This window comes from Tursiops truncatus, chromosome 12 (genome assembly GCF_011762595.2).
Source record: "Tursiops truncatus isolate mTurTru1 chromosome 12, mTurTru1.mat.Y, whole genome shotgun sequence".
Classification (NCBI taxonomy): domain Eukaryota; kingdom Metazoa; phylum Chordata; class Mammalia; order Artiodactyla; family Delphinidae; genus Tursiops; species Tursiops truncatus.
In genome coordinates, this window is record NC_047045.1 from 43,528,034 (window position 1) to 43,548,803 (window position 20,770).

Genomic DNA, 20,770 nt, shown 5'->3' on the forward strand with positions numbered 1-20,770 from the left:
ACTAGCTGTGTGACCTTGGGAATGTTACTTTACTTTAAACCTCAGTTTTTTGTCTACAAAATGGGAGTAATGATATCTACCTTACAGCTATAAATGAAATAGCTATAAGAGTGAAATAAGGATGGCAGAAGGGTGTAGTGCAATATCTGACACACAGTGAATGCTAAATGAATACACAGTGAATGCTCATGAGTTTTTAAAAAAAGAAAGCATAAAAGAATTGAAGTTCGTATATTAATTGTAAGAGCTGTACACAGTAGTATGCTGATAAATATTAACAAATGGCTTTCCTGGGGTTGAGGGTGCAGATTTGTAGTGTTTACTTATTTCCATGGTCTAAACGTTCCTACCATGGCCACTGTCAGGCTACTAATGTGAGGTCATTGCATGTGGAGTTGAGAAGTGCAGTGCAGCAGCACATCATCATATAGTATTTCTGCCATATAGACACAATAGACAACAAGTCACCTCAAGTGCACAGATAATGGTAAACTGTAGAAAAATAATTTCAAGGTGATGTTTTGAGTTTTTATTACTTTTTTTTATATATACCTTTTTAATACCTTTTATTACCTTATTTTTACCTTTTTAAAAATTATTTATTAGATTTTAAGTTGATGGAATTTAATGTTTATAAATGTCTAGGTGTAACAACCAGCAGTTGAAAATTCAACCATCAGCTCTTGTGAGCTGGTACAAGCCAGCTGCAGCACACACTGGATGCGTCTACTTAAGTTTGCTTAAGTTAACCCTTAGTAAACAACACGTAGCATGCTCCACTCTGGGAGACTCAGTCTTGCCATGGCTGGAAGTCACCTGCTACAGTAGGGAAAATGAGCTGAATCCCAGCTCTAAGATGTGTTAGCCCTGGGACTTCAGACAAATGTCTTAACTTTTCCAAACCATATTTTCTTCATCTTTAAATTGAGGGTTAGGGGGAAAATATAATACCTAACTCATAAAATTTTTATAATTCATGTAAAGAACTTGACACAATGCCTAACACAACATATGAATTCAATAATGTTAGTATCACCTTCTTCCTTTTCTCCCTAAACCTTTTTAGTCTTTACAATGTTTAGAGGAAAAATAAATTAACCAAGGGAACAAACAACAATACCCCCTTTGGGTGTGATAAAGAAAAGTCCTCGAACCAGGTAATTTCACCCAGATTGTGTCTTTGTGTGTTTTTGTGTGTCTTTGTTCTTCATACAAGAGCAGTAACTAGAATCACCTAGAATTGGTTGCTTCACAGGAGCAATTACTATTTAAATGAAGCAGACCTTATATCAAGTGCAGATAAAAAACCAACCTTCCCTGAATCTTTTGAAAGGACTGGGTTTTGAATTTGGGTCAGGTGGAATGTTGTATATGGGTTGTAGGTGTGTACGAGAAAAAAGAATCTTGAAAATGCTAACATGTCAAAAGAGAACCCAGGATTCAAACTGAGAGCACCTTTTAGAAATCCATTTCTGACTTTTACTAATTTCAAGCATAAGACAACAGGTTGATATTTAACATACAAAATATTCCTAAATAAAGAAAATTTATGCAAGTATATAAAATCACTATTAATTCAATATTAGACCCTTTTCTTTCTCATTAAAAAAAGCCTTACTATATATACAGCCATCAAAAATAATATGAAGTCATAACATACACTATTATCTACTGTACTTGCTACTTAAATATTACTAAGAATTTCTATTTAAAGAAGATCTCCGATGGATCCATTTTAGCCTTAGCCACAGGAACATGCTTAAAGAATGGAAATATCTTTTACGGTTGACAATTTACCTTTATGTTTTGTTTTCACTCTAGTGGACGTAACCAACTAGATGTTATCCACACCCCCCCATCGCCAAATTACCTGGAAGCAAGTTGCAACCCACTTAACCCTACTCCCCCTTAAAGATATACCACCTGACACTGCCAGCTCCCAAACCAATACCAACAAATAGCACTAACTTTAATTAAATAATAAAAATATCATCATTGGAATATAGACATAGTTACTAAAATTTAACAACTAAATAGAAATTTGTGATTCTATGTGATGTTTTTCAACGACTTCCCACTCCCTCTTTTTTCTAGCAACTTTTTGTTCTTTGGCCGTCCACTGGCTAGCATCAAAATTTAGGCCTGGGAAATTAGAAAAGGTAAGACCCTAAAGAGTCAATATTTCAAATTTCATCAGTAACTTTGTCCAGAAGATTTGATTTTATAAAATGTTGTTCACAGCATTGGCTAAAACCAAGTGTTGGGCAGGTGAGTAGTTCCTCTGTAGCCTGCTACAATAGGTTTGGTTAAGGTAGGTTTAGTTTTTAACAAGTTTGCCTCTATCTGTGTCTCCAGGCCTACGTCTGGAGCTTCAAATGTTTTCTGCACAAGGCCAAAGGGTAGTAAGTATTTTATGCTTTGTGGTAAAAAATGGTCTCCATCTCAACTACTTAAGTCAAGGCTGCAGTAGACAAAATACAAATGAATGGTCGTGGCGGTATTTACAAAACCAGGCCATGGACAAGATCTGGCTAGTTGACCATAGTCCCCCAACACCTCACATGCTCCCTTCCTGCTTTATTTTTCTTCATAGCACTTAACACCATCTGCCATACTGTGAATTTGATTATTTTATGTCTCCTCTAATTAGGATATAAGCTACATGAGGACAGGCACATTGGCTCTTTTCTTTAGGCAGTATCTCCAGCACCTAGAACAATTCCTTGTGCATAATAAGCACTCAATATATAATTGTTGAATGAATGAATGAGTGAAGATGAAGATGCAGCCATGCAGGAGATCAATGGCTGATAAGTCACTGTACATATGCACAAAGAGAACTAAAACATACAAGCCACTGCACATGTTGTGATGCCCCATCTCATTACACCAGGCAAATCTTTCCCAACACCACCATCTAAATTTCTTAATCACGAGAAATTTATCATGTAATTAGGATAACAGAAGGATTTCTTATGTTTCTACAGCACTGTAATTTTTCAAAATGACCCTCAATATCTATTATTTCACTTCGTCTGGATAAAAGTCTTATAAGGAGTCAGAGAAAATTGTTCGTATCCACATTTACTAATTAAAAAGACAAGACAAAGAGGTTAAATAACTTTCCAAGGGTCAGAGAATTAGTGAGTCCTGCACAGAACCAAGCGATCACTTTGCCCTGATGCATTTTTCTCCTCTCTTACATCTGAGTCTCAGTATTCCAGGTTTCATGCTTCACAGGAAAAGGGAATATATTCGGGGGCTGCTGGGGGCTTGGGGGTAGGGAATGAAAAGAACTTTGTCTCCCGAGATACTTCTGCAAAGTTGTGGGAGAGAGCAAGACGATTAAATTCACCCATCCCTGAAAATAATAATCCTCTGGGCTTTAGTAAGAGAATTATTGGGTGCTAAATGACAATTTGCTAGTAAGAATGAAGAATTAAGGTACTGTTTACTGGGAAGGTAGTAAAAACTTTTTAAAATAATCAAACTTTTAAACTTCTATGACCTCTATTTCTCCAGAGGCTCTCCCACTGGGTTTTGGTAGGAGTACTCACAGTCTCAAAGTGCTTCTGCATGTTCTTCCAGCTTCTTTCTTAATCAGGGGTTTGGGGAACCAGTGTCTGTTTTCTTAGTGGCAAAGAGGCAGGCAGAGAGATTTCTGAATTCCTATTCTGAGGTCAACCATATCCTAAGGGAGAAATGGAACAATGCTTTTTTTCAGCATGACATTCTGATTTATGACATTTGGTGTGTTACAGCTTTGTTTCTTTTGGAGATAGCATCAATGTAAATTTCATACAAACTCTCCTTATATCTTTCCAACTAACAGCTGAAACATGTAGCTTCATAACACCTGAAATATAATTTACATATAAAAGCACCTTTCAACAGCTTCTGGTTTCCATCTTTGGGATCTTCCATTCATTACCTCTCACAACATAGTCAGAAAAATCTTTATAATCAGCAATCCACCAGTCAAAACCTTGCCATGGTATCCTAAAGCCTAAGTTCTCAGTTCAAAGTGCCTCACTCAGCACACAGGAAAGAAGCTGGAGCTGCCCCTGAGCCCAGCAGGAACACGACGGGTGGCATGGTGTGGAAGTGGTGAGTAGAAGCCCAATGCCACAAGTCTGTCATTCCAGAAGCACTAACCAACATTTTCAACCTTCTCTCTCATCACTCCCCTTCAGCTGAGCTTCCCTCCGGCTGCCAAACATATTCTGTGGTTTTGCTTCCCTTTTCTAAAAGGTTGCTCTTTCCCTAAAATGCAGCCCCTCTACATACATACAAACAAGTAACTCTGCATACAGACAAGTTACCTTTTATTATTAGAGTGTGATAGATACCACTATAGAAGAATGTACACGAAACAGTGGTGGCACCCCATGTCGGGTGGGGTTGGAATGGGAATCCAATAGACTTCACAGAGTGGTTGTCACTGATCTGAGTTTTTTCAGAGATGACAGGAATGGTCCCCATAGATGGGGAGGAAAGGACAATGCAGACAGAGGAAGAAATTTAAGTACCCGAGGGCCCTACCGGAGTTCTACTTCTTCTTAACTACCCCAGTCTCTCCTGCCTCAAACCTCAGGGCAGAGTTTGGTCTTTAGCTATCCATTTAGTGCTTCTTGTTACTTCCTAATACTTAAATCTCCCTCTTTTAACTCCAAGGTGAGGCTAAGGATCTGAATTTCTTTGAATCCTTCAGAAGTGCATTCCACACAGCGAAGGAAGGATTAAATACACTTGATGCATAAAACTAATGGTTAACTTTTTCTCTATATTCTTTTTTTTTTTTTTTTTTTTGCGGTACACGGGCCTCTCACTGTTGTGGCCTCTCCCGTCGCGGAGCACAGGCTCCGGATGCGCAGGCTCAGCGGCCATGGCTCACGGGCCCAGCCGCTCCGCAGCATGTGGGATCTTCCCGGACCGGGGCACGAACCCGCGTCCCCTGCATCGGCAGGTGGACTCTCAACCACTGCGCCACCAGGGAAGCCCTCTATATTCTTTATATCCTTGGAGTTCTTTGAGTTTGTAGTTGTCCGTGATAAAATCCAAACTCTCTAGCGTGACCTACAAAGTCCAGTCTGTCCTGGAGCTACCTAGTCCTTCAGCCTCATTCTCCACCGTCCTCAGTGCTGCTCCCTCCCCCATTCACATTATAGTCCCACAGATACACACACATCGCTTGGGTCACCACGGTGAACTACTTGACATTCCTCAAGTTTGTCTTGTTTTGCTTCACATATTCCTAAAATGTCACTTCTTCCCTCCGTCTGCATTGCCCTTTCCTCCCTAATCCGTGGGGATCATCCCTCTTTTCAACCTTGAAAACTCAGTTCAGTGACAACTGCTCTGTGAAGTCCCCTCCATCCCCGCCCCCAGCCTCAGCCCACATGGGGTGCCACAGGACCGCATACATTCTATAACGTATCTATCACATTCTAACCGGACAAGTTACTTGTTTGCATGTCTCTCTCTCCTACTAGACAATGAGATTCTTGATGCCCAGGTCTTATTCATCATCGTTGGTCAGAAGTGTTTAATAAATGTATTAAACATGTACATACAATGTACAGAGAATTGTATGAAGCTCTGAAGGGAGTAAAAAAAATTACAAATGCAGAAGCAAGTGCCCTCTCCCTTGGGGAATTTAAAAACTATTTAGGTGGGTTAGGCATGCATACGTTAAGAATACTTATAAACAACTTGTATATCAGTCAGGGTCCTATCAGGAGACAGACATCAGATCAGTAATTTGAATAGAAAAAATGTAATATAAGTAATTATTAATTCATAAAAGCAGGTTAACCACTAAAAGGACTAAAAGAGAACTCTAAGCAGTCCAGAATTCCCATGTGCAAAAAGGCAGCTACTACCTCCTGGCTGAGGGAAAGTGGATAATAAAGGGACCCAAAGCGGAGATTCAGATCTCTTCAAATAGGGCGTGGTCTGAGAGTTCAACTAAAGCTACCACAGATGTGGCCCACAAGAGGTTCTCAGAAACAGCCCCTAGTTGATGAAAGTATGTCCTGGGAATGTAGCTGGAACTTCCGGACTTCCACACTGATAACAAATGGAGGACTGGAACCAGGAGGGAAGTATCAGCCTGACACTGTCACTTTGCAGTATCCCTCTAGTGCCCTCTATTGGCAAAGCCTAGCATCGTGCCAGCGGCAAAGGAAAAATGTTTACAGGGTCCAGTTTATTTTCACCAAGCAGGGCAGCGAAGGGTGGATTTGAAGCTGAAAGGCAATAAACTGACCACTGAAACAAGCTTTAAAACAAAATTAAAGAAGGGAAATTAATATATAATATAGAATTAATATAACACAGAAGTGCTAAGGGCAGTTAATCCATCATATTTCATTTCTAAAAGAAAACTGTAAATGTCTTTTTTATTCTTTTTTTATAAACCAACAAAAATTTTAATATAGAACCTTGCAAAGGTAATACAGCTTGGGTTCAGTTGATTACAGGATTTTTAAATCCCAGGAGTTAAACACATTGCTTTTTCTTTTTTCTCTTTTAAGTTCTAATAAAAGGCAGGTTTATGTAACCTGACATGGAGAGTTTGGAGTGTGTGAAATATTATCAGAATCGTCCCAGACAACCTTAACCAGAACCTGCAACAAAAAATATTTTTCACGCAACAGAGTAACTTCTTTCCTCTACTGCTCTTCAGAGTAGTAAGAGATGATATAGAAGGCTAAAAAACAACCATGGGAAATAGAAACACAGAAATCTGTTTAATTTTTGTAAGCTAAACAACAATAATTTCATATAATAGAATGAACGGGCAAAATACATTTTGTCATGAGAAGAGAGCAATCAAACTTACCTATTAGACACTGGGTACAGGACAGAGACAGAGGACCAGAGAGTCACAACTTGAGCTCATTCCCCTGAAACCTGGGCAGCAACACTTGTGCCTGCCCGATATCTGTACTACTTTGCCTACATTGTTCCATTACCAACATGCATTCAGATATTGTGAATGCAGTTCTGCATAGAGAATGCTGCACTTTTAGGATACATAATCTAGAATCACGAAAGTCGTCATGAAGATAGGCATTGCATTCTAGAGTTTGGAAGATGGGAAGAAAGCTGAGAAATCTGCTGAATGACAGATTGAAAAAGCTTTCTTAATGCAACTCATAGTGAGTACCAAAGTCTCTTAAACACATAAACGTAAAAATATTGTCAGACAGATATTTGTTTCCAAGTGATACGGTAGTATTTGAGACCTGACAGGCTATGAGGCTCTGGACATCAGAGCACTGGCATTGTGGACCTCAACTTCTGGTTGTATTTTTCTGCACTGACTTTGGCAGCAAGGGACATAACTATCTGTGACGTGGCTTCGCCTGGTTAACTGGTCTCTTCAGTTTAAAATCAACACCACACATCCTTAGTGTGTTCTGTCTTCCTTATCTCCTCAACATCTGAAGATTTCGTTCTTTGATTTGCCTTGGATGACCTCCAGACACAGACCACTGGATTTTACTAAGAAATCGGGCAGAACCCACTGGAAATGCTTATTATTTTCTGGCAGAACGGCACCCATGATGCATTGCTTCCTCTCACCGAGCTAATTAATTACAGTACCTACGCCATAGGACTCATCTTGAAAGGACAGGTCACTGAAAGAAAGTTGTTCTTTCCCTTTGGGGAGCATCTGGGAGTAATATTCCCACATGTCAAACCTGTTAGCTCCTGTCTCAACCACACCAAGACACCTGGCCGCCAGATTCACACAGCAGCTTGCTGAATCCCATCAGTTCATCAACAGCAGAGAGGGTCTCTGGATTGGGGTGGCCCAAGAGTAGAATGCTTACCAGAGAAAATATCACATTCTATCCTTTCTCACTGAACAATGATTGTCAGAGAAGGCTGAGCAGCCAATCCTTTGTATTTTTCTTAGTGTCTGGTAAACACTCATCTGATCCCAAACCAATTTGTTGAGCATCTACTGCAAAAGTGAACTCAGATCATATTTCTTAAGTACTCATCAGACATTCATGGGCACCCAGATATGTTTTTCTTCAGGTAAATATAGGCAACCTTAGTCATCCCTGAGCATTTTTGATAAGATTCGTTACATGGCTTAGGAAGGATTGTTTATATCCTTAGATAATGTGCTGGAGACTTTTCAAGGGAGGTTCAGGTACTTCAGCTGTTTCCCAAGAATGCATTGTGGTTTAAATTCAAACCAGACTGCACTCATCAACACATGTTTCTTTGATGAATTATTATTTATGTGAACTGACAAAGCAGTGTGATTTTTGCATCAGTCATCAAATCTGCCCTTTCACAGTTGGCAATAAATGTTTATTTTCTTCAGTAAGAATGATCTAAATATGCTTGCAACCTGCTGTTTGTTATGATGTTTTTATAACAATGGTAACTTCTTTAAAAAACAAAGTCTGACTCAAACATTACACAGATCTTCACTGGGTTCAAAACTAGGGAAGTCACATTTTTGCAATTTTACTCCTATGATACTCACCAAGTACCTAATGATGTTAGATTGCTTTATCTCAACAGCTACTCAAGGCTCAAACACACTAAAGGAAATGAAAGAAGATAAGAAAAGAGAATATCCTGGCCATTGATGGAAACAAGATGCAATAGATCAGCTCTCAATGAACATGACTGTACGTTAAACCTGTGGAATATCAGGCAGATGTCTACAAAGTCTCCTTAGAGGGGCAATAATGAAGAAAACGTTGATGAACACTGACATAAGCTTCTCTCAAATTATAAATACTACACCGGTTGCTATCACATCTTTTCACAATTAAAAACCCCTCAATGTTTCCCTATTACAGATAATTCCTTATTAAATTAAAGAACAAACTCATCGGTCTAACATCCAAGGTTCCCTATGCTCTCGAAACAATCTACCTCTTTAGCTTTCTTTTTCAGTCCCATCTTATAACCCTCCTGTTTAAGAAAACTAACCTCATCATTTCTTTTTTATTTTTTTTGGTCCGCGGGCCTCTCACTGTTGTGGCCTCTCCCGTTGCGAAGCACAGGCTCCGGACGCGCAGGCTCAGCGGCCATGGCTCACGGGACCAGCCGCTCCGCGGCATGTGGGATCTTCCCGGACCGGGGCACGAACCCGCGTCCCCTGCATCGGCAGGCGGACTCTCAACCACTGCGCCACCAGGGAAGCCCACCTCATCATTTCTTAATCACACCCCAAATTTCCTCATTCCCTGTGCCTTTGTTTACACTGGTCCTTCCATCTGAGAACAAGCTCACTTTTTAACTCCCTCTTCCACTCCTCCTTCCTAATTTTATCTTTCAAGGCCTGTTTCAAATACCTCTTCTTCTTCAAGGTTCCCCATGCTCACAAGAGTAATCCAAGAGATTCTCCTCCTCTTCGAACATCTAACCAGTCAGTAGCGCTTACTTTCACCTTACCTGGAATTAAAGTTATTTAGGGCTCTCACATCTACCAGTTAAGTTGCTTGAGAAAAAGAACTGAGTTTCACAGAACTTTGCAACACCCTGATGGTCTAACATAGTACTGTGAACATATTAAACATTCAATTTTATCAACTGAAAGAAAAACAAAATTATCCTTCAATTTTTTTTTTTTTAGAAGAAAATATCCTTTTTGTCACAGCCTGATCCCTGGGTCAATACAGGGGTTAGTCTGAGTCCTTAGTGAAGTGCTGCTTTCTCATAAGTGGTGACAACCACAGACTATCAGTTTGGGGAAACTCAACAGATCCCTCTTCAGGCACTGACTGCCTCAGAAAGATTCCTCTTACCTTTTTAACTAATATTAATTATTAGTTATGTTATTACGGGTATCTAAAGTAATATACAAGTGGCTCTGTCCCAAGGAGATAGGTACTTATACTTGTCCATACCCTCTTGGTTACCCAGGTGTTTTCGATTTTTTCCAGTCCAGAGTGGCTTGTGTTAAATCTGAAAAGACAGATGCCTTAGCAAATGCTAATAGACTCCTTAACGCATGGATGATGACAGTAGGGTAATGATTTCTTGAGTTCCTTTGATTAGTGATATTTTCCTGAATAGTTTCTGTTAAGGGGCTAGCATTCCAGGGAAGCTTTCTTGCAACAGAGAAAGTAAACATCAAGCACATTCTGCATGCTGAATCAGTTGGGAGTAGTTGGTCAGTTACACAGAAGAAAGAAATACTTCTTTCTGATGTTTAAAAAGTCTAAAGCTTAGTTAAGGAAAAAAAATATCACTTAAAAAATGTCTTGTCTGGAATATGAACTTACATCTATCTGATTTTAGAGATGGTCAACTTTGATATGAACTTACATCTATCTGATTTTAGAGATGGTCAACTTTGATCATGCTGTCCACACATAACCCTCTTCTACCAATGTCCTCAGCATTCTGTCACTCTTTTCCTCCAAAAGGCTTCCCTTGTTGGTCAAATGTAAAAGTATGGACTCTGTCAATGGGGAAAGCACAAAGGACATGAATGGGCCCCAAATATTAGCCATAAAAAAGAATGAAATAATGCCATTTGCAGCAACAGGAATGGACCTAGGGATTATAATATGAAGTGAAGTATATTAGGTGAAGTCAGACAGAGAAAGACAAATATCATATGATGTCACTTATATGTGGAATCTAAAAAAAAAATGATACAAATGAACTTATTTTAAAAACAGAAATAGACTCAAAGACATAGAAAACAAACTTATGTTTACCAAAGGGGATTGGATAGGGGGAGGGAGGAGAGATAAATTAGGAGTTTGGGATTAATATATACACACTACTATATACAAAATAGGTAAACAACAAGGACCTACTGTATAGCATAGGGAATTATATATCTTATAAGAACCTATAAGAGAAAAGAATCTGAAAAAGAATATATGTATATATAGATATGAATAACTGAATCATTTTGCTGTACACTTGAAATTAACATGTTATAAACTAACTTTAATTAAAAAAAAAGAATAGGACATCAAGATGAGACCTTCCGCTATCATGGTTTAATTGGATCCATTCCTTTCTCATGTAGCTGATCATACCAATATTTATTTTCAAAGTTCTTTTCATCCCTGATGTAATTTTTCCAGTTATAATTTATTTATAGCATTCACAAAGCTATTTCTAAAATTACACTATATTGAAATATATAATTAACGACACAAATTATTCACTCACTACACCCATTGTGCATTTCTGTGTCTTGATTACAGTCTTCTAGGAAAAAAAAAAAATTTTGTGGAGGGTGATATATGAAATCCCCCCTCCCCCCATAAACTGCCTTTGTTCTTCACTGTTGGAATAAGATTCCCTTCCCGGTTTCCTGTGGTAGGGGAAAAAATGAGATAAAATGCATGGTGGCGTTTCTGTTAACTGTATTAGTTCATCAGCCCCATTGCTGTTTCACAGATTCATACTTGGAATAGGATGTGATGAATTATCTACTCCTAATGCCTTCAAGAATCTCCTAGAAACAGTCAGAAACTTGAGACTGAGGAAGATGAAAGCAGCAAGAAGAACTTGACATTTATATGAAAACCATCTTCTTTCATGTCCAATTAGCAACAAAACAGGGGGTACAAGATTTCTATCTCTGTAGACACACACAGTTACTCTTTATTTGCTTACTTTGCGCAAAACATAGCACATGGTATGCCTCTGTGCTTAACATTTTCAGCCTCTCATTATCTAGAATTGAAATAAGAATGTAAAAAGTTCAGAGAATTAGTTCCCTCCCAGCTCTCGCCAATGATACTTGATTACCTGGAGCAATTGCAAAAAATCTGAACAGATCTTACTATAAAATCTACTTCTATTATATACCTACTCATACATACATATATTATATATACCCTCTATGTATTTACAGATAGTTGCATATGATTTATGCCTAAATTAAAGATAACTCTCAGGTAAACAAAATAGTTACCAGATTACTCCATTTATTGACTATTCTAAAGAGCAGAATTTGACTTCTAATAATTTTCTTTATATTTAAATTATATTTTACTATAAAGTTTATGGTATTTTTCATTTCAACAATGGAAAATCTGTATAAGTGAGGATTTCTGGTTTTATCCAACAGAACATAGAAAACTGCCACATACTAAACAGAGGGGCTGGGAAAACAGCTGGTTTGTTCATTTGTCTGTTCTTTGCCTCACCTCTGTCCACAGACAATTTGAATAGAATTACAAAAATAAAAACAATAAACAAGATGAAAGGAAATATAACTAAGAATAGATATTTAGGGACAAACTTGGATAAATATCACAAATATGGGAGCTCTAAGGGCTTATATATTTCCATGATCTAACCTTAATTCCTTGTAGGTTTTTGTTTTTGTTTTTTGTTTTTGCAGTGGAAGCAACGAGAAATAAAATGAGTTACATAATCTTTTTGGTAGTAATGAAGAAAATACTGATGTACACTTCTCAACACCCCAATTTTGAAAGAAGTTTGCCCTCTGAGAGTTAGTAAAATTCATAACAATCAGTGAGATCTGCCAGCTATGGGAGATACAGTTATATAAATTTTACATATACATAGATATAAATACACACACACAAGACTTTGAAATATCCAAACTAAGGTTAAACAGAAATTTAACATCATGAGGCAAATCATGATGTTATTGGGTATATTAACAGCAATATATATATATATGTATATATATATATTCCTAACGATATATGTTTTGTTCATCTGGTAAAACCACTATATGACTAGAAAGGGGATGTTCCTCCCATACCAACTTAAAAAAAAGCTAAAGCCACAGAAGCTGGCACAGTTTTATCCAGCACCACCCTGGAAAGAGAAAAATTTGGCCTTGAACTACAAAGAAATGAATGTTTTTTTGACCAGGATAATGCACCAGGCCCTAAGCCCTGAAAGAAATTTCTCTTGAAATTGTCCATCTCTCTTGGTTCTGCTTCTTATGTTTCTTCAGCAAACTTAAAGATGGTAGGAAAAGCAGACCTCACATGGAAGACAATGGCATTCCACATTAGGAATCTGACTCTTAGAAGTTTGAGCAGAGTGAATTGACCTCACTGGGTCTGATCAAATCTCGAACACTGACAACTCAGTGAGACTTTCAGTAGAAAGCCATCTTGGCTTCTTCCAGAGACACTCAACCTCATCCTTCCCCTCCACAAATATTCTTACCATTAAAGAGAAAGAAATAAATCACTTCCTCCCAGGACAAAAACTTCCTAGTGCTAATTCTGAACAATTTTTCAGGTAAGATTTTGCATGTTTTCTGGCCGAAGCAGTAGATGACACCCAGAACCACAGTCAGATGGCAAGTAGTTTCACTGTACCCTTTGATAAAAACTTGAAAGCCTGGGTAGTTTCACTGTACCCATTGATAAAAACTTGAAAGCCTGGGGAATAATGATTCTTAATGGGGTCAAGATAAGGTGGTCTGAGTGGTACAGACTGAAAATGAAAATGAAATGAAAACAGCTTTTCAGTGATCCGGGCTGATGCATGCATGGAACTTTGAGGACCCTGGGAATCACCTTCCAACAACCCTCCAAAGGGTCACTTCCTCAGCAGGGCTTTGGAGAAAGGGGCTGGAGGCAACCCAATTTCATGCTCTGTGGAGAGCACAGAGTCTGGAGGGACAATGTTGAGTCTAGAGGGAGGGTCTGAGGCTCATGTCCTGAGTGGATTGGCTGAAAGAGCATCCTACACTTTAGAATTTGGAAAAGGGGCAATTATTTAGTTTCAGATCCTTGTGTGGAAATAAAGAAGCCTAACCAGGACCCCTGCCTCAAAGGAGAACTGTTCAACTGCCTCTACTAAAAAGATAACTGATAGGAAACTGAGGATTTTCTTTCCTCAACCAACTGTCTTTAGTCTTTAGTCTGTTCTAGCAAATAAGCAATGGATGACTCAGCTCCTGAAGATCTCTACCAAAATGGGTTTTACCTGGAAATTTTTCAAAGCAGAAATTACCACATAAGTAGCCCAGGCCCCCATTTCTTTGTGCCTATGGAGACACAACCAGGACACATGGTCATGGGGCATCCGTGTATATGTTAGAAGAATAAAAGGTATTTATTTAGTTGAATATTGTAAATCTGTATTAAAATGACTCTTTGTTAGGACTGTGTTTTATTCACTGATTTCATCAAGCATCTCGCTAGTTACTATGAGCAAGTCACATTTCACTAAAATGACAGTGGTCATTATAAATTAATACCAAACTCTTCCAAGTTTGTTGCTCATACTCTTTACTTGATGCCCTTTGTTCAGCAGATATGTGGTTGCTCATGAGGAATTTAACAATCTGAACTTGGGCTTCCCTGGTGGCACAGTGGTTGAGAGTCCGCCTGTCGATGCAGGGGACACAGGTTCGTGCCCCGGTCCGGGAAGATCCCACATGCCACGGAGCGGCTGGGCCCGTGAGCCATGGCCGCTGAGCCTGTGCTCCACAACAGTGAGAGGCCCGTGAACCGCAAAAAAAAAAAAAAACCAAAACAAACAATCTGAACTTTATTAGAAATAAGAAAATAATTTTAAATTATTATTTTTATGATATCATTAAGACATACTTATTATAAATACATATAAAATGCAGGTAAGAATAAAACTTTAAATCACCCATAATTGCAACACCCAGAAAAACAATTTGGTGTGTAATTTTATTCTCCAGATTACGTTAAAAAAAATTCATAATACATACCAAGAAAGAAAAGAGAAAGCCTACTGGTTTAAACTAGTGTTTAAGAGCAACCCTCAAAGCTGATTGTTGATATTTACTAGCAAAGTGACTGACCTTGCATACGCGTTGCTTACCTCTCTATGCCTTCATTTTCTCATCTCTAAAACAGATGTGTGTTAGCTGTATAAATAGCACCCTCACATGCCATCTCACAGGGCCAAGTCTTAAGTAACTGACAAGAAGAGTAAAGGGCTATTCTCTCTATTGTCCGTATTTTCTCCTTATGTATCCTACTTTTATTATTTCTTACTGCCCTTCAGTCTTCCTTCCCTCTTGATTTGTAAAATTTCATGTTACCTAAACTTACTTTCTTGACAATAATCCCTCTTAAAATTTTTTGTTGCCCAAACCCTTTGAACATATAATGTAAGTTTTAGACTCTTTTCAAGAAAAAAAAAAAACGTACATGGGATCATTTGGCAGATATTTACATGACCTTTCAGGCCCTTCAAAGCCCTTCCCCAGTTCCCTGAAGAAGCTAGAACCCCTGTCTTGGCTGTCCTTTCTTCCTCTGCTCTCTGCAGTTTGATTTTCTAGCTGACATCACTCCCAAGGACACTTTGGAATCTTTCCTCCAGCCACTGGCAGGACAGACTTGCCATTCGCTCCTGCAGCTCCCAGCAGCTGTGGGGCTAGTCGTCATGGATAGAGGAAGGGGTGTGAGTGTGTCGGGAAAATGAGTAGGCTATACATCAGCAGCAGCTTCCTATGACCTGCTGGACCCACGAAGGACTGGTTTAGTCACCTACGTACAGTCCGTTTTAAACGGGACACAAAGATTTGTGAATTCCAGACACGTGGGGAGAGAAACAGAAGGAATAGTATAAAACAATGAGAGAACAGCCTCAAAACGAGCAGACAGTTCTGAAAAATACGGGAAACTCTTTGTGGGATTCTGGCTACCAGATGCTCACTGTTCAAAGATCTAGTTACTGTGCAATTCGCAGAAGACTGAAATATCAGGAAATATACTAATAGCATTTGCAGTCAGTCCCAAACCAGGAAGCTTGCAAGAGAGCTCCTGGCCAAGCATGTGAACTCAGCCTTTTGCTTTATTCCTGCAGCAACCTGATCACTTGCCTAATGGGGGAAATCGACTGTTTTTCAACCTTGCCTTGAAATTGTGAAATGCCTGCCATAAAAATAAGAAATCGTATATGAAGCTTCAGGGTGAGATCACCCACTGGTTTCAGGCATTCTCAATAGAGTTATTATGCTTTGGAGCAACAAGGTGAGGGGAGTTTATGGCTTCATACCAGCATTTGAATTTCCTGATATTTGTTTCCTTGAGAAAGACCCTTATCATCATTGAAATGTTTAAAGAATTGAGAGAGCTGAGTTTTTTTTTTCCCACAAATCCAGTTTTTGAAATAGGAAACTCCAGGCTGGAATGGATAGCCACAGAATTTAAAAGTGAGTTTTATATGTTATTTTTTATCTGATAAAAAACACCAATCCAAGGGTTCATTTTGTATCGTTCTTCTTTTCATACTCCAGTAACACACTGAAATACTGGAAAATACTCACTTTGGCAGAGGTGAAAAAAAAGATAAAAGATCCAATACCACATGACATCCCACGATACTTTCCTCAGTTGTTAGTCACATTGTATTTTTGGCTGTGCTCCAGAAACCACAACCCTCAGTTACAGTTGCTTTCAGACACATGGAAGAAACACATGCTAAAACAATTAACAAAATTATGACATTTACATTTTTCCCTAGACTGTCAGTCCCTGAGATTCTGTAGCACGTGATTCTATATGAATCAAAACAAGGATCATAAATCAAGCTGACCACATTTATCCTTACCTAGTGCTTTGAAAATGTTAAAAAGTAAAATAGGAGAAAACAGTTTTTCCATAGACTAAGCACACTCCCATCCCTGTTGGAAACCAGAACCACATGTGACAACGGCAGGAAGGCAGGGCATCCAATCCTCTCATCCCAAGGCCATCAATAGATAAACAGCCAACTGCAATTTGATTACAAGTAGCTCTGAGCTGTCTCATTTACCCTACATTTGCTCGTCCTTCTGTGTTGACAGATTTTAATGCTCATTGAATGGAGTATGTAGGATAACCGGAAATTGATGACCTTTAAATAGAAAATGGAAGTGGAACATCCACTTGTCATAGGGTAAGACGTCGCAGCAATGGTAAGTGGATCTTCCTACTCTCTCAGCTCACATGGAATAGAACATCTTAGAGAGGAATTAGAACAGTGTACATTTGTTTAGGCCCCTAATACCAAATTGATCTATAGGACTTCAATAATAGTTTACCATCGGCTTCATATATTTATAACTCCACAAATGTTTGTTAATCACCTGCTATGGGCCAAGCACATAGGTACTATAGGTATAAAGATGTATAAGACATGGCCTTTGCACTCCATAAGTTCAAAATAGCAGAAGACAGAGCCATACATATTAATGATTGAGCTTAACGGGATGCAAGTTATAATCAAGCTCGTCAAAACATTCTATGAAGCACAGATGAAGAAGAAACACTCTGCAAGTCACAACAGAGCCTATGACCCTGACCACAGCCAGGAAATATGTCTTTGGTAACTGGGCTGCATATCTCTTGTTTGTCCCTCTAGGTCTGCTCCTTTCTCCACCCTGTTCTTGCCCCAGGAGGCTGACCTCTGAGGACTGGACCAACAAGCTCTTTTGTCCTCTTGGCTAGAAATAAGAGGATGGGAGGAGAATGAGGTCAAGTTATTTATTCCCTGCTCAGTTTCCATGGTTGCATCTTCCTACCAAAGGCCACAGTTTCGGTCAGGTGTCCCTCTCCACCCACCTCCCCACTCCAGATTCCTGGCCTCACCCCTCCGCCTTCTCCCTTCTGGACTGGGAGAGGTACTTCACTATCCCTTGTTGGATTCCTAACCTCTGCCTACAACTTGGAAGGAAGAGAGAGAGGAAGGGAGAGAGAGGGGGAGGGAGGGAGGAAAGCCTCTTTATTAAACTCTACCCAATTACCCAGTTTGAGAACAGGCTGTTTCCTGCCAGACTGACTACTTCAGTAACTCTCTTAGCGTTTAAGGGATCACATTCAGTGCAACTCTTAGAGAAACCACCTCAGAAGTATAGAACCAGGGTTTTACTTGTCACTGAATGCCCTCAATTAGATACCAATCTATAATGAATTTACATCCAGTTCTTACTCAGGAGAACCACAGGACACTAGAACAGGCGTCATCTCATCAGTCCTGCCATATGCAAGTCATACTAACCCCTGCTTCTCTGCAGTGGGACCAGGTATTAGGCTGAATTCTGAGAGACCCCCTAGGGGCCTGGATTCTGGTGTTCACATAGCTTATCCCAATAATTCAATCAAATGCTCATCTAGTGAAGGGTTAATCCCTTGAAGGGCTTCTACAGATGTAGTTACATCCCAAATCAGCTCTACTTAAAATAGAGAGATTATCGGTGTGGGCCTGACCGAATCACACAAGCACTTTAAAAGCAGAGCCTTTTCTACAGCTGGTGGAACCAGAGGAAGTCAGAGATACACACGTCAGCTGGCCTGGCAGAAAGTAAATATGTGTGAACGGCCTGTGGAGGACATGGGTCAGGGAGCTGAGGGTGTCCCCTAGGACTGAGAGGGACTCCTGGCCAACGACCAGCAGAAAAACAAGGATCTCAGCTCTGCAACCACAGGAAATGGCTTCTGCCAACAACCAGCGAGGACCCCAAGCGCCAGATGAGAACCTCAGCTGACACCTTGTTTCAGCCTGATGAGACTCTTGAGTGGAGAAGCCAGTCACACCATGTGAAGACACTACACAGAAACTGTGACATAATCAACTTGAGTTTTTATAAGCCACTAAGTTTACAGTAATCTGCAATGCATCAACACAGAATTAAACAGGCTGTATTATACCTTTGCTTTGTCTTGGGGAAATGAGCTAACTCACACAAACATTTTTCTCAGATAGATAAACCATATTCCTTTAAGTGCAAACGCTTGATGAATATATATTATCATCTATCTGCTTTATAAAATAGTACTCAGTACACTGCCTAATATTTAAAGAATCTAACAAATATTTGTTGAATGAAGTATATGGGGACTTGCTTAACTTTTTCTTCATTACTCAGATTACTTTATAAGCATCAATTATTTACTGGACTCTGTGATAGACTGTATCACCGGTTACCAAGACCTTCTATCCCTCCCTGGGAAAGGGTTATGCTTCCCTGCTCCGTTGAAAAGAGGCTTGACGTGTGATTTACAAAAGTCAACAGCCAAGCAATGTGGTCACTTCCACGCAAAAGCTTTGAGAGTGATTTTGTGCTTGACCACCCCTTTTTTTTCCCCTCTGCTGTGGTCACTAGTATGTTTACAGTTAGAGGCTGAACTATGATGCTGCAGAGCAAAGCCCAGCCAATCATAACTGGCAATATAACCAATCAGTATAGCTTTCCTGTCAAGGCATTGAGATTCTTGGGTATTTGGGCACTGTGGGCATAAGCTAGCCCGTGTTGACTTATCCAGACTCAACAATACTGATGCCCTCAAGGGTTAAGAAGTGAATATCCATTTTCCTTTAGTACTAACTACTTCTCAGGCTGGTACATTTTCTTAATTCCTTCCGGTTCTGTCATCTCTAAATGTGTCCTTTTAAAGCACAGGCTTCTGTTAATTGCTGCCTAATTTCATACAAAGCACAGGCTTAGGATCCAGAAAAGGGCTCAGGCCAAAACAAAACATACATACATTTTGTTGAGAATTATTTTCCACTAGCAGATTATTTTCACTTGCTTTCAGAACTACAGTTATATTTCATGGCTTAAATAAAAGGGTGCCTTCTGTATGGGTGAAACAATTGCAACAACACACAAACTGGTATTAAAAAAAAAAAATCCATGTGCAAAATGTTCAACAGAGCTTTGGTTCTAAAATGGTTTAATTCCAGGAAGTCATAACAAAGTAGCTGTTTCTTCTCCTTGGAGATCTGAAGGCCTGTGAGTTCCACAGTCAGACTGATTTCAGAGGCTTAAACCCTTAACTTCACACCATGCCTTAATTGCCGCTAACTGCTAATGTTGGCTAGTTATTGGGTATCCACAATGTTTTCCCTGCACTGTGGATGGGGAGATCATCATATACTTGGTTAACCATTTTTATGCTAGATGCTGTATGGATTCAAAATGTATATAGCCTTTGCCCTTCATAAACTTGCAAAGGTTTGCAAGCCGAATTTTTTCAGCTTGAATTTTTAAAAATTCTCTTCTAAAATAAACAAAACATTTTAGAGCACGAGGAAAGGCAGAAGAAACATTGCTTAATGAGGTAAACAGCCACTGAAAGTTCATTTTCCATCACAGCTCTCTGCTCCAGTGACTACTGTCCAAACTAGTCCACAGTGTTGAGGGAGATGGAAGCGATCATAGCCCTGCACGGAAGTGTGGAACACTCTCTTCCTTGTACTCAACTACATATTTCCCTGTAAATTCCACCTTCCCATTCCTCCTCCTCCATGATGAGGCTTTTCTTTTTATGAGAAAATATTTCCTACATCACCTGTTCTGGTTTGGATAATAAATGACCGGCCCACCCTAGCTTTAGAGCCTGCTTTTCAGTTTCCCCTCAAAGAGTAAAGAGAGAAAGCATGGGTTGGGTTTAAATCCATCTTTGCAGCTCTTTAGCCACGTGTTCTTGGGCAGTAAGCAAACTCGGCTGATGGGTAAGCTCTGCTCATGGTAAAGTGGGAATAAGGATACCCACCTACCTCTCGGGATTTCTATATAATCTGGCACACGGAAGCTGTCCAAAGAGGTAAATTCGCTTTCCCTTCTTTTCCACCCCACGTGTGTGAACAGAAAACAAGCCCAGCAGTGCCTTTTGTGAGGTTAGACTGCGTCTGCAGGGCACGGGGCCCCTGCCTTGTGTAGGTTAGTGGGGAGGAGAAAGGCCCTTCTGGGCAACTCCCAGAGCTCCCAGGAGAAGGAGAGAGACCCTAGGCTCCTGGTTACAGTCCTTAGCTGTAATCATTCAATTACACCCTTTTATGTTCTATTTTACTGCACCTGAAA

At 39.6% G+C, this 20,770-nt stretch overlaps 1 long non-coding RNA gene across 1 annotated transcript in view; it reads right to left on the minus strand.

The window, feature by feature from the left end:
- LOC141276015 (uncharacterized) overlaps nt 1-20,770 on the minus strand; it is a 1,017,885-nt gene that overhangs the window by 565,673 nt on the left and 431,442 nt on the right. Inside the window, exon 11 of the long non-coding RNA XR_012324788.1 lies at nt 3,558-3,691. This is a non-coding gene — a long non-coding RNA (uncharacterized lncRNA). The remainder of the gene's footprint in view (nt 1-3,557; nt 3,692-20,770) is intronic.